At 45.1% G+C, this 19302-nt stretch overlaps 9 non-coding genes across 9 annotated transcripts; 3 read left to right on the top strand and 6 right to left on the bottom strand.

The window, feature by feature from the left end:
* The first annotated feature begins 1553 nt into the window (after positions 1-1553).
* trnat-agu (transfer RNA threonine (anticodon AGU)) lies at positions 1554-1627 on the top strand. The gene has a single exon. It is a non-coding gene; the product is annotated as a tRNA-Thr (tRNA).
* Positions 1628-2640: 1013 nt separating this feature from the next.
* On the bottom strand, positions 2641-2722 carry trnal-aag (transfer RNA leucine (anticodon AAG)). Its single transcript has one exon. It is a non-coding gene; the product is annotated as a tRNA-Leu (tRNA).
* Positions 2723-4400: 1678 nt separating this feature from the next.
* On the top strand, positions 4401-4474 carry trnat-agu (transfer RNA threonine (anticodon AGU)). The gene has a single exon. It is a non-coding gene; the product is annotated as a tRNA-Thr (tRNA).
* Positions 4475-5487: 1013 nt separating this feature from the next.
* trnal-aag (transfer RNA leucine (anticodon AAG)) lies at positions 5488-5569 on the bottom strand. The gene has a single exon. It is a non-coding gene; the product is annotated as a tRNA-Leu (tRNA).
* A 2765-nt stretch (positions 5570-8334) lies between these two features.
* On the bottom strand, positions 8335-8416 carry trnal-aag (transfer RNA leucine (anticodon AAG)). The gene has a single exon. It is a non-coding gene; the product is annotated as a tRNA-Leu (tRNA).
* A 2765-nt stretch (positions 8417-11181) lies between these two features.
* trnal-aag (transfer RNA leucine (anticodon AAG)) lies at positions 11182-11263 on the bottom strand. Its single transcript has one exon. It is a non-coding gene; the product is annotated as a tRNA-Leu (tRNA).
* Positions 11264-14028: 2765 nt separating this feature from the next.
* On the bottom strand, positions 14029-14110 carry trnal-aag (transfer RNA leucine (anticodon AAG)). Its single transcript has one exon. It is a non-coding gene; the product is annotated as a tRNA-Leu (tRNA).
* A 1678-nt stretch (positions 14111-15788) lies between these two features.
* trnat-agu (transfer RNA threonine (anticodon AGU)) lies at positions 15789-15862 on the top strand. Its single transcript has one exon. It is a non-coding gene; the product is annotated as a tRNA-Thr (tRNA).
* Positions 15863-16872: 1010 nt separating this feature from the next.
* On the bottom strand, positions 16873-16954 carry trnal-aag (transfer RNA leucine (anticodon AAG)). The gene has a single exon. It is a non-coding gene; the product is annotated as a tRNA-Leu (tRNA).
* Positions 16955-19302: the final 2348 nt, after the last annotated feature.

A 19302-nucleotide genomic window follows, 5' to 3' on the forward strand; every position in this document is an offset into this window, starting at 1 on the left:
CCCCTCTCATGGCGAGATCTCTACTTCTTTAACACCTCTTGATAAAGATCTTCTGTTGAGCAGGTTTCAGACCTCTGCGTACAGCACCCTTGATGTCATTTTATTTTTACAGCAGCCGCATCCGGAAAGTTGTGTCTTTTACGTTTTATTTGAACAACAAAACTACATACAATACAAACAAGAGCACATATAACGTATCAAGAAAATCGTCAGGGGCACATGCTATAATACAATGACACTTTATGAAAAATGATTACACAAAGTAAATAAAGATAAGGTCCGCACAGCTTGTTCTTACATTTCGAAAGAGTCCGTAAATACCCCTTTACGTCTATTTTGAACTGTTCAAATGTAGGACTCTTCCCAGACCATTTCACTTTATACCACATTCCTAAACGAGGATGCTTCTCCTGTTTTAGAACTATTTTGGGCGGTATGGCTTATACAGCACACCCACAGTATTCTAATGGTGGACTGCAGATCTGTGCTATAGTTCAGTCGAATTCAAAGGATCCAGCAATCGTACTGGATTTGTCTGGGATTCTGAAATGTCTCTTGCAAAAGTATTTGGGTTTGCTTGAACCTTTGATAAAAAAAGTGATCTGATCTGAGACTACCCAGCTTACAATCTCTGAGGTAGTTGTCACTAAACTCGGACGTGATGTGGCACACATGTGCCGTGTGCCTTTACTTTTGTAAAAAACTGGTATCGGGAAAAGTTTCTTAATATTTCTTTTGATTAGCATGCAAGAAAATGTGATCATTACCTATGGAATTTCCCGCCAGCGTGGAGCTTGAATTCACAACCTTGAGACTCAGTGTTCAAGAGTCACAGAAGAGGTCAGCCTGGTCTTCAGTTTGCCAACGATAAGCTCCGGCAGTGCTCCTCTGTAAAGCAGATTGTTTGGATCGGTTATGTGGGACGGCACTTCGATACTAAGATCGTTTGCAGCACACGCATGGTTTCCCCCTTCACGCAAAAAACATAGACGAAGGAAACTCTCTTGTCTTGGGCTGCTGACTCCCGGATTTAAAGCGCTCTGGGTGCCAGCTATGTCTCTAACAAGCACACTATAAAGACAGGAATTACACTTTGCTCACGTCACGCATGGAATGGCGAGGCTACTTGTTCCAATATTATCTAGTCTCACCTCATATGGTGCCGATTCCTGGTTTTCATTTAAGAAAGAGCACTGCAAACACCGTAAACAGTGCAAAACGTGTGATGAAAGAAGTCTTTTCCCCCCTTTGTCTAAAGCGGAACACAGCGGAGTCATGCCGAGGGTTGTGAGATCAAGATTTCAGTGGAGCACTGTCGTCTACGTCTTTAGCTACATGAGTTGGACATCCTCTTGTACAGGGAAAGCAGATTGAGATCCTCTGACATGAAAAGTGACAGATAAAAGCCATTTCTCATCCTTTCTCTTAGTGGTGGAACTATCGCATGTAAATGAGGCAACTTGCAAGGCGAGCAGGCTCGGTGCACACCGAACGCAGATGTCTCAGAGCAGTAGAGACGTGTCCAAGTGGCTGTCAAAGGACAGCACTTTGCCGGCGCCGTGGCTTAGTTGGCTAAAGCGCCTGTCTAGTAAACAGGAGATCCTGGGTCCGATTCCCAGCGGTGCCTTTCTTCCTGTCTTACTGTACAGAATTTATCCTTATGGGCAAATCCCATGCCTTTTAATTCAGGTGAATGCAAGTGTCCGTTTCCTTTCTGGAACAACTTGTTTTGAAAGAAATCTATACAGCTTGCGAAAGATGAAACACAAATCTTGCTTATCAGTGAAGAAGAGGTACTCCCAGCAGGGCAGCTAATACCAGCAAAAAAATTTTTTCACCCTAACCCAGAGAATGGAGAAAAGCGAGGCGCCTGTGGCTCTGCAGTGTAATCAGTTCGCGAGTTCGGCGGTTAGCTGAAAGAGTGGTAAATGGAGCTCGCCCCAGCCCGTCCTTATTCTTTTAAAGAGGATAAAAAATTAACTTCGCCGCCATTACTACCAGCTTTAAAAGACTGCCATGGGCACGGAAAAAAACACACTACAGATGACTTTTCTGGAACCGAAGCAGAGATTCCTTTACGAACCAACTGATAAAGCTCAGCCAGTGAATACTGTTAACAGAATGTGAAAGCACGATCAACTTTGTAACTGCAACCACAGGAAAAACAGCAAGAAGCAGGCTCCATTCCCCATTTAAATCTGTCGTGCGAGGCATGCTTTTTGCACGCATGAAGTAAATCCCACGATTGCTTTTGAACTTGGACAAAGTACTTCCAAAGGAGCGCTATGCGCAAAGATTTAACAAGCTCAACCCCCGCCGACGATTTGGTGTGAAGAAGCAGAACATTCAAGTTTCACAGACAGAAGCAGCACGCCAGCACAGCCAACATTAAAACGGAGGGCACACTACGATTTGCATTGACACAAAAGTGATCTGGGCAGACATCGTTCCCTGCATAACGCAAAAAGTGACAAAGCGCTTTTGGGTTGAGAGGACGCAAGAAGGTTTTTGTTTTGTGCCTTGATGTCAAGCTGAGAAAGTATCTTTAAACACTTTGCTTAGTTTCTCGAGAGACTGCCAAAAAGCAGTTCCCTCCCTTTCGTCTGAAGCCAGCTGAAAGGGGGTCTCGACAGAAGCACCTGGCAGCGGTGGGATTTGAACCCACGCCCCCGAAGAGACTGGAGCCTTAATCCAGCGCCTTAGACCGCTCGGCCACGCTACCCGCTGTGCACTGTCTCTTTGTCTCATTACTTGGCCGGAGGAAGCCGGGTGGGTTTTGCTCTTGTCGCCCGAATTAGTGGCGTTATGACCGTGGAACCGACTGCAACTGCTTTTTCTGAGATGCTTCCCCTCTCATGGCGAGATCTCTACTTCTTTAACACCTCTTGATAAAGATCTTCTGTTGAGCAGGTTTCAGACCTCTGCGTACAGCACCCTTGATGTCATTTTATTTTTACAGCAGCCGCATCCGGAAAGTTGTGTCTTTTACGTTTTATTTGAACAACAAAACTACATACAATACAAACAAGAGCACATATAACGTATCAAGAAAATCGTCAGGGGCACATGCTATAATACAATGACACTTTATGAAAAATGATTACACAAAGTAAATAAAGATAAGGTCCGCACAGCTTGTTCTTACATTTCGAAAGAGTCCGTAAATACCCCTTTACGTCTATTTTGAACTGTTCAAATGTAGGACTCTTCCCAGACCATTTCACTTTATACCACATTCCTAAACGAGGATGCTTCTCCTGTTTTAGAACTATTTTGGGCGGTATGGCTTATACAGCACACCCACAGTATTCTAATGGTGGACTGCAGATCTGTGCTATAGTTCAGTCGAATTCAAAGGATCCAGCAATCGTACTGGATTTGTCTGGGATTCTGAAATGTCTCTTGCAAAAGTATTTGGGTTTGCTTGAACCTTTGATAAAAAAAGTGATCTGATCTGAGACTACCCAGCTTACAATCTCTGAGGTAGTTGTCACTAAACTCGGACGTGATGTGGCACACATGTGCCGTGTGCCTTTACTTTTGTAAAAAACTGGTATCGGGAAAAGTTTCTTAATATTTCTTTTGATTAGCATGCAAGAAAATGTGATCATTACCTATGGAATTTCCCGCCAGCGTGGAGCTTGAATTCACAACCTTGAGACTCAGTGTTCAAGAGTCACAGAAGAGGTCAGCCTGGTCTTCAGTTTGCCAACGATAAGCTCCGGCAGTGCTCCTCTGTAAAGCAGATTGTTTGGATCGGTTATGTGGGACGGCACTTCGATACTAAGATCGTTTGCAGCACACGCATGGTTTCCCCCTTCACGCAAAAAACATAGACGAAGGAAACTCTCTTGTCTTGGGCTGCTGACTCCCGGATTTAAAGCGCTCTGGGTGCCAGCTATGTCTCTAACAAGCACACTATAAAGACAGGAATTACACTTTGCTCACGTCACGCATGGAATGGCGAGGCTACTTGTTCCAATATTATCTAGTCTCACCTCATATGGTGCCGATTCCTGGTTTTCATTTAAGAAAGAGCACTGCAAACACCGTAAACAGTGCAAAACGTGTGATGAAAGAAGTCTTTTCCCCCCTTTGTCTAAAGCGGAACACAGCGGAGTCATGCCGAGGGTTGTGAGATCAAGATTTCAGTGGAGCACTGTCGTCTACGTCTTTAGCTACATGAGTTGGACATCCTCTTGTACAGGGAAAGCAGATTGAGATCCTCTGACATGAAAAGTGACAGATAAAAGCCATTTCTCATCCTTTCTCTTAGTGGTGGAACTATCGCATGTAAATGAGGCAACTTGCAAGGCGAGCAGGCTCGGTGCACACCGAACGCAGATGTCTCAGAGCAGTAGAGACGTGTCCAAGTGGCTGTCAAAGGACAGCACTTTGCCGGCGCCGTGGCTTAGTTGGCTAAAGCGCCTGTCTAGTAAACAGGAGATCCTGGGTCCGATTCCCAGCGGTGCCTTTCTTCCTGTCTTACTGTACAGAATTTATCCTTATGGGCAAATCCCATGCCTTTTAATTCAGGTGAATGCAAGTGTCCGTTTCCTTTCTGGAACAACTTGTTTTGAAAGAAATCTATACAGCTTGCGAAAGATGAAACACAAATCTTGCTTATCAGTGAAGAAGAGGTACTCCCAGCAGGGCAGCTAATACCAGCAAAAAATTTTTTTCACCCTAACCCAGAGAATGGAGAAAAGCGAGGCGCCTGTGGCTCTGCAGTGTAATCAGTTCGCGAGTTCGGCGGTTAGCTGAAAGAGTGGTAAATGGAGCTCGCCCCAGCCCGTCCTTATTCTTTTAAAGAGGATAAAAAATTAACTTCGCCGCCATTACTACCAGCTTTAAAAGACTGCCATGGGCACGGAAAAAAACACACTACAGATGACTTTTCTGGAACCGAAGCAGAGATTCCTTTACGAACCAACTGATAAAGCTCAGCCAGTGAATACTGTTAACAGAATGTGAAAGCACGATCAACTTTGTAACTGCAACCACAGGAAAAACAGCAAGAAGCAGGCTCCATTCCCCATTTAAATCTGTCGTGCGAGGCATGCTTTTTGCACGCATGAAGTAAATCCCACGATTGCTTTTGAACTTGGACAAAGTACTTCCAAAGGAGCGCTATGCGCAAAGATTTAACAAGCTCAACCCCCGCCGACGATTTGGTGTGAAGAAGCAGAACATTCAAGTTTCACAGACAGAAGCAGCACGCCAGCACAGCCAACATTAAAACGGAGGGCACACTACGATTTGCATTGACACAAAAGTGATCTGGGCAGACATCGTTCCCTGCATAACGCAAAAAGTGACAAAGCGCTTTTGGGTTGAGAGGACGCAAGAAGGTTTTTGTTTTGTGCCTTGATGTCAAGCTGAGAAAGTATCTTTAAACACTTTGCTTAGTTTCTCGAGAGACTGCCAAAAAGCAGTTCCCTCCCTTTCGTCTGAAGCCAGCTGAAAGGGGGTCTCGACAGAAGCACCTGGCAGCGGTGGGATTTGAACCCACGCCCCCGAAGAGACTGGAGCCTTAATCCAGCGCCTTAGACCGCTCGGCCACGCTACCCGCTGTGCACTGTCTCTTTGTCTCATTACTTGGCCGGAGGAAGCCGGGTGGGTTTTGCTCTTGTCGCCCGAATTAGTGGCGTTATGACCGTGGAACCGACTGCAACTGCTTTTTCTGAGATGCTTCCCCTCTCATGGCGAGATCTCTACTTCTTTAACACCTCTTGATAAAGATCTTCTGTTGAGCAGGTTTCAGACCTCTGCGTACAGCACCCTTGATGTCATTTTATTTTTACAGCAGCCGCATCCGGAAAGTTGTGTCTTTTACGTTTTATTTGAACAACAAAACTACATACAATACAAACAAGAGCACATATAACGTATCAAGAAAATCGTCAGGGGCACATCCTATAATACAATGACACTTTATGAAAAATGATTACACAAAGTAAATAAAGATAAGGTCCGCACAGCTTGTTCTTACATTTCGAAAGAGTCCGTAAATACCCCTTTACGTCTATTTTGAACTGTTCAAATGTAGGACTCTTCCCAGACCATTTCACTTTATACCACATTCCTAAACGAGGATGCTTCTCCTGTTTTAGAACTATTTTGGGCGGTATGGCTTATACAGCACACCCACAGTATTCTAATGGTGGACTGCAGATCTGTGCTATAGTTCAGTCGAATTCAAAGGATCCAGCAATCGTACTGGATTTGTCTGGGATTCTGAAATGTCTCTTGCAAAAGTATTTGGGTTTGCTTGAACCTTTGATAAAAAAAGTGATCTGATCTGAGACTACCCAGCTTACAATCTCTGAGGTAGTTGTCACTAAACTCGGACGTGATGTGGCACACATGTGCCGTGTGCCTTTACTTTTGTAAAAAACTGGTATCGGGAAAAGTTTCTTAATATTTCTTTTGATTAGCATGCAAGAAAATGTGATCATTACCTATGGAATTTCCCGCCAGCGTGGAGCTTGAATTCACAACCTTGAGACTCAGTGTTCAAGAGTCACAGAAGAGGTCAGCCTGGTCTTCAGTTTGCCAACGATAAGCTCCGGCAGTGCTCCTCTGTAAAGCAGATTGTTTGGATCGGTTATGTGGGACGGCACTTCGATACTAAGATCGTTTGCAGCACACGCATGGTTTCCCCCTTCACGCAAAAAACATAGACGAAGGAAACTCTCTTGTCTTGGGCTGCTGACTCCCGGATTTAAAGCGCTCTGGGTGCCAGCTATGTCTCTAACAAGCACACTATAAAGACAGGAATTACACTTTGCTCACGTCACGCATGGAATGGCGAGGCTACTTGTTCCAATATTATCTAGTCTCACCTCATATGGTGCCGATTCCTGGTTTTCATTTAAGAAAGAGCACTGCAAACACCGTAAACAGTGCAAAACGTGTGATGAAAGAAGTCTTTTCCCCCCTTTGTCTAAAGCGGAACACAGCGGAGTCATGCCGAGGGTTGTGAGATCAAGATTTCAGTGGAGCACTGTCGTCTACGTCTTTAGCTACATGAGTTGGACATCCTCTTGTACAGGGAAAGCAGATTGAGATCCTCTGACATGAAAAGTGACAGATAAAAGCCATTTCTCATCCTTTCTCTTAGTGGTGGAACTATCGCATGTAAATGAGGCAACTTGCAAGGCGAGCAGGCTCGGTGCACACCGAACGCAGATGTCTCAGAGCAGTAGAGACGTGTCCAAGTGGCTGTCAAAGGACAGCACTTTGCCGGCGCCGTGGCTTAGTTGGCTAAAGCGCCTGTCTAGTAAACAGGAGATCATGGGTCCGATTCCCAGCGGTGCCTTTCTTCCTGTCTTACTGTACAGAATTTATCCTTATGGGCAAATCCCATGCCTTTTAATTCAGGTGAATGCAAGTGTCCGTTTCCTTTCTGGAACAACTTGTTTTGAAAGAAATCTATACAGCTTGCGAAAGATGAAACACAAATCTTGCTTATCAGTGAAGAAGAGGTACTCCCAGCAGGGCAGCTAATACCAGCAAAAATTTTTTTTCACCCTAACCCAGAGAATGGAGAAAAGCGAGGCGCCTGTGGCTCTGCAGTGTAATCAGTTCGCGAGTTCGGCGGTTAGCTGAAAGAGTGGTAAATGGAGCTCGCCCCAGCCCGTCCTTATTCTTTTAAAGAGGATAAAAAATTAACTTCGCCGCCATTACTACCAGCTTTAAAAGACTGCCATGGGCACGGAAAAAAACACACTACAGATGACTTTTCTGGAACCGAAGCAGAGATTCCTTTACGAACCAACTGATAAAGCTCAGCCAGTGAATACTGTTAACAGAATGTGAAAGCACGATCAACTTTGTAACTGCAACCACAGGAAAAACAGCAAGAAGCAGGCTCCATTCCCCATTTAAATCTGTCGTGCGAGGCATGCTTTTTGCACGCATGAAGTAAATCCCACGATTGCTTTTGAACTTGGACAAAGTACTTCCAAAGGAGCGCTATGCGCAAAGATTTAACAAGCTCAACCCCCGCCGACGATTTGGTGTGAAGAAGCAGAACATTCAAGTTTCACAGACAGAAGCAGCACGCCAGCACAGCCAACATTAAAACGGAGGGCACACTACGATTTGCATTGACACAAAAGTGATCTGGGCAGACATCGTTCCCTGCATAACGCAAAAAGTGACAAAGCGCTTTTGGGTTGAGAGGACGCAAGAAGGTTTTTGTTTTGTGCCTTGATGTCAAGCTGAGAAAGTATCTTTAAACACTTTGCTTAGTTTCTCGAGAGACTGCCAAAAAGCAGTTCCCTCCCTTTCGTCTGAAGCCAGCTGAAAGGGGGTCTCGACAGAAGCACCTGGCAGCGGTGGGATTTGAACCCACGCCCCCGAAGAGACTGGAGCCTTAATCCAGCGCCTTAGACCGCTCGGCCACGCTACCCGCTGTGCACTGTCTCTTTGTCTCATTACTTGGCCGGAGGAAGCCGGGTGGGTTTTGCTCTTGTCGCCCGAATTAGTGGCGTTATGACCGTGGAACCGACTGCACCTGCTTTTTCTGAGATGCTTCCCCTCTCATGGCGAGATCTCTACTTCTTTAACACCTCTTGATAAAGATCTTCTGTTGAGCAGGTTTCAGACCTCTGCGTACAGCACCCTTGATGTCATTTTATTTTTACAGCAGCCGCATCCGGAAAGTTGTGTCTTTTACGTTTTATTTGAACAACAAAACTACATACAATACAAACAAGAGCACATATAACGTATCAAGAAAATCGTCAGGGGCACATGCTATAATACAATGACACTTTATGAAAAATGATTACACAAAGTAAATAAAGATAAGGTCCGCACAGCTTGTTCTTACATTTCGAAAGAGTCCGTAAATACCCCTTTACGTCTATTTTGAACTGTTCAAATGTAGGACTCTTCCCAGACCATTTCACTTTATACCACATTCCTAAACGAGGATGCTTCTCCTGTTTTAGAACTATTTTGGGCGGTATGGCTTATACAGCACACCCACAGTATTCTAATGGTGGACTGCAGATCTGTGCTATAGTTCAGTCGAATTCAAAGGATCCAGCAATCGTACTGGATTTGTCTGGGATTCTGAAATGTCTCTTGCAAAAGTATTTGGGTTTGCTTGAACCTTTGATAAAAAAAGTGATCTGATCTGAGACTACCCAGCTTACAATCTCTGAGGTAGTTGTCACTAAACTCGGACGTGATGTGGCACACATGTGCCGTGTGCCTTTACTTTTGTAAAAAACTGGTATCGGGAAAAGTTTCTTAATATTTCTTTTGATTAGCATGCAAGAAAATGTGATCATTACCTATGGAATTTCCCGCCAGCGTGGAGCTTGAATTCACAACCTTGAGACTCAGTGTTCAAGAGTCACAGAAGAGGTCAGCCTGGTCTTCAGTTTGCCAACGATAAGCTCCGGCAGTGCTCCTCTGTAAAGCAGATTGTTTGGATCGGTTATGTGGGACGGCACTTCGATACTAAGATCGTTTGCAGCACACGCATGGTTTCCCCCTTCACGCAAAAAACATAGACGAAGGAAACTCTCTTGTCTTGGGCTGCTGACTCCCGGATTTAAAGCGCTCTGGGTGCCAGCTATGTCTCTAACAAGCACACTATAAAGACAGGAATTACACTTTGCTCACGTCACGCATGGAATGGCGAGGCTACTTGTTCCAATATTATCTAGTCTCACCTCATATGGTGCCGATTCCTGGTTTTCATTTAAGAAAGAGCACTGCAAACACCGTAAACAGTGCAAAACGTGTGATGAAAGAAGTCTTTTCCCCCCTTTGTCTAAAGCGGAACACAGCGGAGTCATGCCGAGGGTTGTGAGATCAAGATTTCAGTGGAGCACTGTCGTCTACGTCTTTAGCTACATGAGTTGGACATCCTCTTGTACAGGGAAAGCAGATTGAGATCCTCTGACATGAAAAGTGACAGATAAAAGCCATTTCTCATCCTTTCTCTTAGTGGTGGAACTATCGCATGTAAATGAGGCAACTTGCAAGGCGAGCAGGCTCGGTGCACACCGAACGCAGATGTCTCAGAGCAGTAGAGACGTGTCCAAGTGGCTGTCAAAGGACAGCACTTTGCCGGCGCCGTGGCTTAGTTGGCTAAAGCGCCTGTCTAGTAAACAGGAGATCATGGGTCCGATTCCCAGCGGTGCCTTTCTTCCTGTCTTACTGTACAGAATTTATCCTTATGGGCAAATCCCATGCCTTTTAATTCAGGTGAATGCAAGTGTCCGTTTCCTTTCTGGAACAACTTGTTTTGAAAGAAATCTATACAGCTTGCGAAAGATGAAACACAAATCTTGCTTATCAGTGAAGAAGAGGTACTCCCAGCAGGGCAGCTAATACCAGCAAAAATTTTTTTTCACCCTAACCCAGAGAATGGAGAAAAGCGAGGCGCCTGTGGCTCTGCAGTGTAATCAGTTCGCGAGTTCGGCGGTTAGCTGAAAGAGTGGTAAATGGAGCTCGCCCCAGCCCGTCCTTATTCTTTTAAAGAGGATAAAAAATTAACTTCGCCGCCATTACTACCAGCTTTAAAAGACTGCCATGGGCACGGAAAAAAACACACTACAGATGACTTTTCTGGAACCGAAGCAGAGATTCCTTTACGAACCAACTGATAAAGCTCAGCCAGTGAATACTGTTAACAGAATGTGAAAGCACGATCAACTTTGTAACTGCAACCACAGGAAAAACAGCAAGAAGCAGGCTCCATTCCCCATTTAAATCTGTCGTGCGAGGCATGCTTTTTGCACGCATGAAGTAAATCCCACGATTGCTTTTGAACTTGGACAAAGTACTTCCAAAGGAGCGCTATGCGCAAAGATTTAACAAGCTCAACCCCCGCCGACGATTTGGTGTGAAGAAGCAGAACATTCAAGTTTCACAGACAGAAGCAGCACGCCAGCACAGCCAACATTAAAACGGAGGGCACACTACGATTTGCATTGACACAAAAGTGATCTGGGCAGACATCGTTCCCTGCATAACGCAAAAAGTGACAAAGCGCTTTTGGGTTGAGAGGACGCAAGAAGGTTTTTGTTTTGTGCCTTGATGTCAAGCTGAGAAAGTATCTTTAAACACTTTGCTTAGTTTCTCGAGAGACTGCCAAAAAGCAGTTCCCTCCCTTTCGTCTGAAGCCAGCTGAAAGGGGGTCTCGACAGAAGCACCTGGCAGCGGTGGGATTTGAACCCACGCCCCCGAAGAGACTGGAGCCTTAATCCAGCGCCTTAGACCGCTCGGCCACGCTACCCGCTGTGCACTGTCTCTTTGTCTCATTACTTGGCCGGAGGAAGCCGGGTGGGTTTTGCTCTTGTCGCCCGAATTAGTGGCGTTATGACCGTGGAACCGACTGCACCTGCTTTTTCTGAGATGCTTCCCCTCTCATGGCGAGATCTCTACTTCTTTAACACCTCTTGATAAAGATCTTCTGTTGAGCAGGTTTCAGACCTCTGCGTACAGCACCCTTGATGTCATTTTATTTTTACAGCAGCCGCATCCGGAAAGTTGTGTCTTTTACGTTTTATTTGAACAACAAAACTACATACAATACAAACAAGAGCACATATAACGTATCAAGAAAATCGTCAGGGGCACATGCTATAATACAATGACACTTTATGAAAAATGATTACACAAAGTAAATAAAGATAAGGTCCGCACAGCTTGTTCTTACATTTCGAAAGAGTCCGTAAATACCCCTTTACGTCTATTTTGAACTGTTCAAATGTAGGACTCTTCCCAGACCATTTCACTTTATACCACATTCCTAAACGAGGATGCTTCTCCTGTTTTAGAACTATTTTGGGCGGTATGGCTTATACAGCACACCCACAGTATTCTAATGGTGGACTGCAGATCTGTGCTATAGTTCAGTCGAATTCAAAGGATCCAGCAATCGTACTGGATTTGTCTGGGATTCTGAAATGTCTCTTGCAAAAGTATTTGGGTTTGCTTGAACCTTTGATAAAAAAAGTGATCTGATCTGAGACTACCCAGCTTACAATCTCTGAGGTAGTTGTCACTAAACTCGGACGTGATGTGGCACACATGTGCCGTGTGCCTTTACTTTTGTAAAAAACTGGTATCGGGAAAAGTTTCTTAATATTTCTTTTGATTAGCATGCAAGAAAATGTGATCATTACCTATGGAATTTCCCGCCAGCGTGGAGCTTGAATTCACAACCTTGAGACTCAGTGTTCAAGAGTCACAGAAGAGGTCAGCCTGGTCTTCAGTTTGCCAACGATAAGCTCCGGCAGTGCTCCTCTGTAAAGCAGATTGTTTGGATCGGTTATGTGGGACGGCACTTCGATACTAAGATCGTTTGCAGCACACGCATGGTTTCCCCCTTCACGCAAAAAACATAGACGAAGGAAACTCTCTTGTCTTGGGCTGCTGACTCCCGGATTTAAAGCGCTCTGGGTGCCAGCTATGTCTCTAACAAGCACACTATAAAGACAGGAATTACACTTTGCTCACGTCACGCATGGAATGGCGAGGCTACTTGTTCCAATATTATCTAGTCTCACCTCATATGGTGCCGATTCCTGGTTTTCATTTAAGAAAGAGCACTGCAAACACCGTAAACAGTGCAAAACGTGTGATGAAAGAAGTCTTTTCCCCCCTTTGTCTAAAGCGGAACACAGCGGAGTCATGCCGAGGGTTGTGAGATCAAGATTTCAGTGGAGCACTGTCGTCTACGTCTTTAGCTACATGAGTTGGACATCCTCTTGTACAGGGAAAGCAGATTGAGATCCTCTGACATGAAAAGTGACAGATAAAAGCCATTTCTCATCCTTTCTCTTAGTGGTGGAACTATCGCATGTAAATGAGGCAACTTGCAAGGCGAGCAGGCTCGGTGCACACCGAACGCAGATGTCTCAGAGCAGTAGAGACGTGTCCAAGTGGCTGTCAAAGGACAGCACTTTGCCGGCGCCGTGGCTTAGTTGGCTAAAGCGCCTGTCTAGTAAACAGGAGATCATGGGTCCGATTCCCAGCGGTGCCTTTCTTCCTGTCTTACTGTACAGAATTTATCCTTATGGGCAAATCCCATGCCTTTTAATTCAGGTGAATGCAAGTGTCCGTTTCCTTTCTGGAACAACTTGTTTTGAAAGAAATCTATACAGCTTGCGAAAGATGAAACACAAATCTTGCTTATCAGTGAAGAAGAGGTACTCCCAGCAGGGCAGCTAATACCAGCAAAAAAATTTTTTCACCCTAACCCAGAGAATGGAGAAAAGCGAGGCGCCTGTGGCTCTGCAGTGTAATCAGTTCGCGAGTTCGGCGGTTAGCTGAAAGAGTGGTAAATGGAGCTCGCCCCAGCCCGTCCTTATTCTTTTAAAGAGGATAAAAAATTAACTTCGCCGCCATTACTACCAGCTTTAAAAGACTGCCATGGGCACGGAAAAAAACACACTACAGATGACTTTTCTGGAACCGAAGCAGAGATTCCTTTACGAACCAACTGATAAAGCTCAGCCAGTGAATACTGTTAACAGAATGTGAAAGCACGATCAACTTTGTAACTGCAACCACAGGAAAAACAGCAAGAAGCAGGCTCCATTCCCCATTTAAATCTGTCGTGCGAGGCATGCTTTTTGCACGCATGAAGTAAATCCCACGATTGCTTTTGAACTTGGACAAAGTACTTCCAAAGGAGCGCTATGCGCAAAGATTTAACAAGCTCAACCCCCGCCGACGATTTGGTGTGAAGAAGCAGAACATTCAAGTTTCACAGACAGAAGCAGCACGCCAGCACAGCCAACATTAAAACGGAGGGCACACTACGATTTGCATTGACACAAAAGTGATCTGGGCAGACATCGTTCCCTGCATAACGCAAAAAGTGACAAAGCGCTTTTGGGTTGAGAGGACGCAAGAAGGTTTTTGTTTTGTGCCTTGATGTCAAGCTGAGAAAGTATCTTTAAACACTTTGCTTAGTTTCTCGAGAGACTGCCAAAAAGCAGTTCCCTCCCTTTCGTCTGAAGCCAGCTGAAAGGGGGTCTCGACAGAAGCACCTGGCAGCGGTGGGATTTGAACCCACGCCCCCGAAGAGACTGGAGCCTTAATCCAGCGCCTTAGACCGCTCGGCCACGCTACCCGCTGTGCACTGTCTCTTTGTCTCATTACTTGCCCGGAGGAAGCCGGGTGGGTTTTGCTCTTGTCGCCCGAATTAGTGGCGTTATGACCGTGGAACCGACTGCACCTGCTTTTTCTGAGATGCTTCCCCTCTCATGGCGAGATCTCTACTTCTTTAACACCTCTTGATAAAGATCTTCTGTTGAGCAGGTTTCAGACCTCTGCGTACAGCACCCTTGATGTCATTTTATTTTTACAGCAGCCGCATCCGGAAAGTTGTGTCTTTTACGTTTTATTTGAACAACAAAACTACATACAATACAAACAAGAGCACATATAACGTATCAAGAAAATCGTCAGGGGCACATGCTATAATACAATGACACTTTATGAAAAATGATTACACAAAGTAAATAAAGATAAGGTCCGCACAGCTTGTTCTTACATTTCGAAAGAGTCCGTAAATACCCCTTTACGTCTATTTTGAACTGTTCAAATGTAGGACTCTTCCCAGACCATTTCACTTTATACCACATTCCTAAACGAGGATGCTTCTCCTGTTTTAGAACTATTTTGGGCGGTATGGCTTATACAGCACACCCACAGTATTCTAATGGTGGACTGCAGATCTGTGCTATAGTTCAGTCGAATTCAAAGGATCCAGCAATCGTACTGGATTTGTCTGGGATTCTGAAATGTCTCTTGCAAAAGTATTTGGGTTTGCTTGAACCTTTGATAAAAAAAGTGATCTGATCTGAGACTACCCAGCTTACAATCTCTGAGGTAGTTGTCACTAAACTCGGACGTGATGTGGCACACATGTGCCGTGTGCCTTTACTTTTGTAAAATACTGGTATCGGGAAAAGTTTCTTAATATTTCTTTTGATTAGCATGCAAGAAAATGTGATCATTACCTATGGAATTTCCTGCCAGCGTGGAGTTTGAATTCACAACCTTGAGACTCAGTGTTCAAGAGTCACAGAAGAGGTCAGCCTGGTCTTCAGTTTGCCAACGATAAGCTCCGGCAGTGCTTCTCTGTAAAGCAGATTGTTCGGATCGGTTATGTGGGATGGCACTTCGATACTAAGATCGTTTGCAGCACACGCATGGTTTTCCCCCTTCACGCAAAAAACATAGACGAAGGAAGCTCTCTTGTCTTGGGCTGCTGACTCCCGGATTAAAAGCGCTCTGGGTGCCAGCTAAGTCTCTAACAAGCACACTATAAAGACAGGAATTACACTTTGCTCACGTCACGCATGGAATGGCGAGGCTACTTGATCCAATATTATCTAGTCTCACCTCATATGGTGCCGATTCCTGGTTTCATTTAAGAAAGAGCACTGCAAACACCGTAAACAGTGTAAAACGTGTGATGAAAGAAGTCTTTTCCCCCCTTTGTCTAAAGCAGAACACAGCGGAGCCATGCCGAGGGTTGTGAGATCTAGATTTCAGTGGAGCACTGTCGTCTACGTCTTTAGCTACATGAGTTGGACATCCTCTTTTACACGGAAAGCAGATTGAGATCCTCTGACATGAAAAGTGACAGATAAAAGCCATTTCTCATCCTTTCTCTTAGTGGTGGAGCTATCGCATGTAAATGAGGCAACTTGCAAAGCGAGCAGGCTCGGTGCACACCGAATGCAGATGTCTCAGAGCAGTTGAGACGTGTCCAAGTGGATGTCAAAGGACAGCACTTTGCCGGCGCCGTGGCTTAGTTGGCTAAAGCGCCTGTCTAGTAAACAGGAGATCCTGGGTCCGAATCCCAGCGGTGCCTTTCTTCCTGTCTTACTGTACAGAATTTATCCTTACGAGCAAATCCCATGCCTTTTAATTCAGGTGAATGCAAGTGTTCATTTCCTTTCTGGAACAACTTGTTTTGAAAGAAATCTATACAGCTTGCGAAAGATGAAACACAACTCTTGCTTATCAGTGAAGAAGAGGTACTCCCAGCAGGCCAGCTAATACCAGCAAAGTTTTTTTTTCACTCTAACCCAGAGAATGGAGAAAAGCGAGGCGCCTGTGGCTCTGCAGTGTAATCAGTTTGCGAGTTCGGCGGTTAACTGAAAGAGTGGTAAATGGAGCTCGCCCCAGCCCGTCCTTATTCTTTTAAAGAGGATAAAAAATTACCTTTGCCGCCATTACTACCAGCTTTAAAAGACTGCCATGGGCACGGAAAAAAACACACTACAGAGGACTTTTCTGGAACCGAAGCAGATTCCTTTACGAACCAACTGATAAAGCTCAGCCAGTGAATACTGTTAACAGAATGTGAAAGCACGATCAACTTTGTAACTGCAACCACAGGAAAAACAGCAAGAAGCAGGCTCCATTCCCCATTTAAATCTGTCGTGCGAGGCATGCTTTTTGAACGCATGAAGTAAATCCCACGATCGCTTTTGAACTTGGACAAAGTACTTCCAAAGGAGCGCTATGCGCAAAGATTTAACAAGCTCAACCCCCGCCGACGATTTGGTGTGAAGAAGGAGAACATTCAAGTTTCACAGACAGAAGCAGGACGCCAGCACAGCCAACATTAAAACGGAGGGCACACTAGGATTTGCATTGACACAAAAGTGATCTGGGCAGACGTCGTTCCTGCATAACGCAAAAAGTGGCAAAGCGCTTTTGGGTTGAGAGGACGCAAGAAGGTTTTTGTTTTGTGCCTTGATATCAAGCTGAGAAAGTATCTTTAAGCACTTTGCTTAGTTTCTCGAGAGACTGCCAAAAAGCAGTTCCCTCCCTTTTGTCTGAAGCCAGCTGAAAGGGGGTCTTGATAGAAGCACCTGGCAGCGGTGGGATTCGAACCCACGCCCCCGAAGAGACTGGGGCCTTAATCCAGCACCTTAGACCGCTCGGCCACGCTACCCGCTGTGCACTGTTTCTTTGTCTCATTACTTGCCTGGAGGAAGCCGGGTGGGTTTTGCTCTTGTCGCCCGATTTAGTGGTGTTATGTCCGTGGAACCGACTGCACCTGCTTTTTCTGAGATGCTTCCCCTCTCATGGCGAGATCTCGACTTCTTTAACACCTCTGGATAAAGATCTTCTGTGGAGCAGGGTTCAGAACCTCTGCGTACAGCACCCTTGATTTCATTTTATTTTTACAGCAGCCGCATCAGGAAAGTTGTGTCTTTTACGTTTTATTTGAACAAAAAAACTACATACAATACAAACAAGAGCACATATAAAGTATCAAGAAAATCATCAGGGGCACATGCTATAATACAATTACACTTCATGAAAAAAAGATTACACAAGGTAAATAAAGATAAGGTCCGCACAGCTTGTTCTTACATTTCGAAAGAGTCCGTAAATACCCCTTTACGTCTATTTTGAACTGTTCAAATGTAGGACTCTTCCAAGACCATTTCACTTTATACCACATTCCTAAACGAGGATGTGTCTCCTGTTTTAGAACTATTTTCGGCAGTATGGCTTATACAACACACCCACAGTATTCTAATGGTGGACTGCAGATCTGTGCTATAGTTCAGTCGAATTCGAAGGATCCAGCAATCGTACTGGATTGGACTGGGATTCTGAAATGTCTCTTGCAAAAGTATTCGGGTTTGCTTGAACCTTTGATTAAAAAAAGTGATCTGATCTGAAACTACCCAGCTTACAATCTCTGAGGTAGTTGTCACTAAACTCGGACGTGATGTGGCACACATGTGCCATGTGCCTTTACTTTTGTAAAATACTGGTATCGGGAAAAGTTTCTTAATATTTCTTTTGATTAGCATGCAAGAAAATGTGATCATTACCTATGGAATTTCCTGCCAGCGTGGAGTTTGAATTCACAACCTTGAGACTCAGTGTTCAAGAGTCACAGAAGAGGTCAGCCTGGTCTTCAGTTTGCCAACGATAAGCTCCGGCAGTGCTTCTCTGTAAAGCAGATTGTTCGGATCGGTTATGTGGGATGGCACTTCGATACTAAGATCGTTTGCAGCACACGCATGGTTTTCCCCCTTCACGCAAAAAACATAGACGAAGGAAGCTCTCTTGTCTTGGGCTGCTGACTCCCGGATTTAAAGCGCTCTGGGTGCCAGCTAAGTCTCTAACAAGCACACTATAAAGACAGGAATTACACTTTGCTCACGTCACGCATGGAATGGCGAGGCTACTTGATCCAATATTATCTAGTCTCACCTCATATGGTGCCGATTCCTGGTTTCATTTAAGAAAGAGCACTGCAAACACCGTAAACAGTGTAAAACGTGTGATGAAAGAAGTCTTTTCCCCCCTTTGTCTAAAGCAGAACACAGCGGAGCCATGCCGAGGGTTGTGAGATCTAGATTTCAGTGGAGCACTGTCGTCTACGTCTTTAGCTACATGAGTTGGACATCCTCTTGTACACGGAAAGCAGATTGAGATCCTCTGACATGAAAAGTGCCAGATAAAAGCCATTTCCCCTTCTTTTCTCTTAGTGGTGGAGCTATCGCATGTAAATGAGGCAACTTGCAAGGCGAGCAGGCTCGGTGCACACCGAACGCAGATGTCTCAGAGCAGTAGAGACGTGTCCAAGTGGCTGTCAAAGGACAGCACTTTGCCGGCGCCGTGGCTTAGTTGGCTAAAGCGCCTGCCTAGTAAACAGGAGATCCTGGGTCCGAATCCCAGCGGTGCCTTTCTTCCTGTCTTACTGTTGTAGCGGCAATGCTTGTTAATAAGACAGAATTAAGCGTTGGTATGCTCCTAAAAGAGGCCCCATCTCACCCTCCATCTCTGTGGTGCAGCCACAGAGAAAGAATTCATGCAAGCTGATTTAAGAGTGTTTTCTTGTGATAAGAAACAAGCTCCCAGACGGGGATGCAATTAGCTGAGCCTGGCTATCATGATCAATGTTCATCCATTGGCGCCTATCAGTCTAGGGAGTGCCGAATGGACATCCAGACTGCATTCCTAAGTTTCAAGAGTAAGTGACTTATATCTCACCTTGACCAACCAATCAGGGACTGGCAGGGCGTGGAAATACCACGTGGGTCTCCAATGCCCGCCAAACTCTCAACCAATCAGCACACATCTGGGTCTTGATCAAAAAGGGAGCGCAAGCTCAGTTCTGGGCTCTCCTTGGCCATTTTCGCGCATCCTCAGAGACAATCACGTGACAACTGCTGTTGTCTGCAAAAGGACTTGGACTTTGTTCTAAGCGCGAGGCCGAGGATCCCGTACGTACTCAGAATTCTACCAACGTGAATGCTCCGCTTGATCAACGGCAGC

Source organism: Lepisosteus platostomus, chromosome 5 (genome assembly GCF_059453375.1).
Source record: "Lepisosteus platostomus isolate fLepPlt1 chromosome 5, fLepPlt1.hap1, whole genome shotgun sequence".
NCBI lineage: Eukaryota > Metazoa > Chordata > Actinopteri > Semionotiformes > Lepisosteidae > Lepisosteus > Lepisosteus platostomus.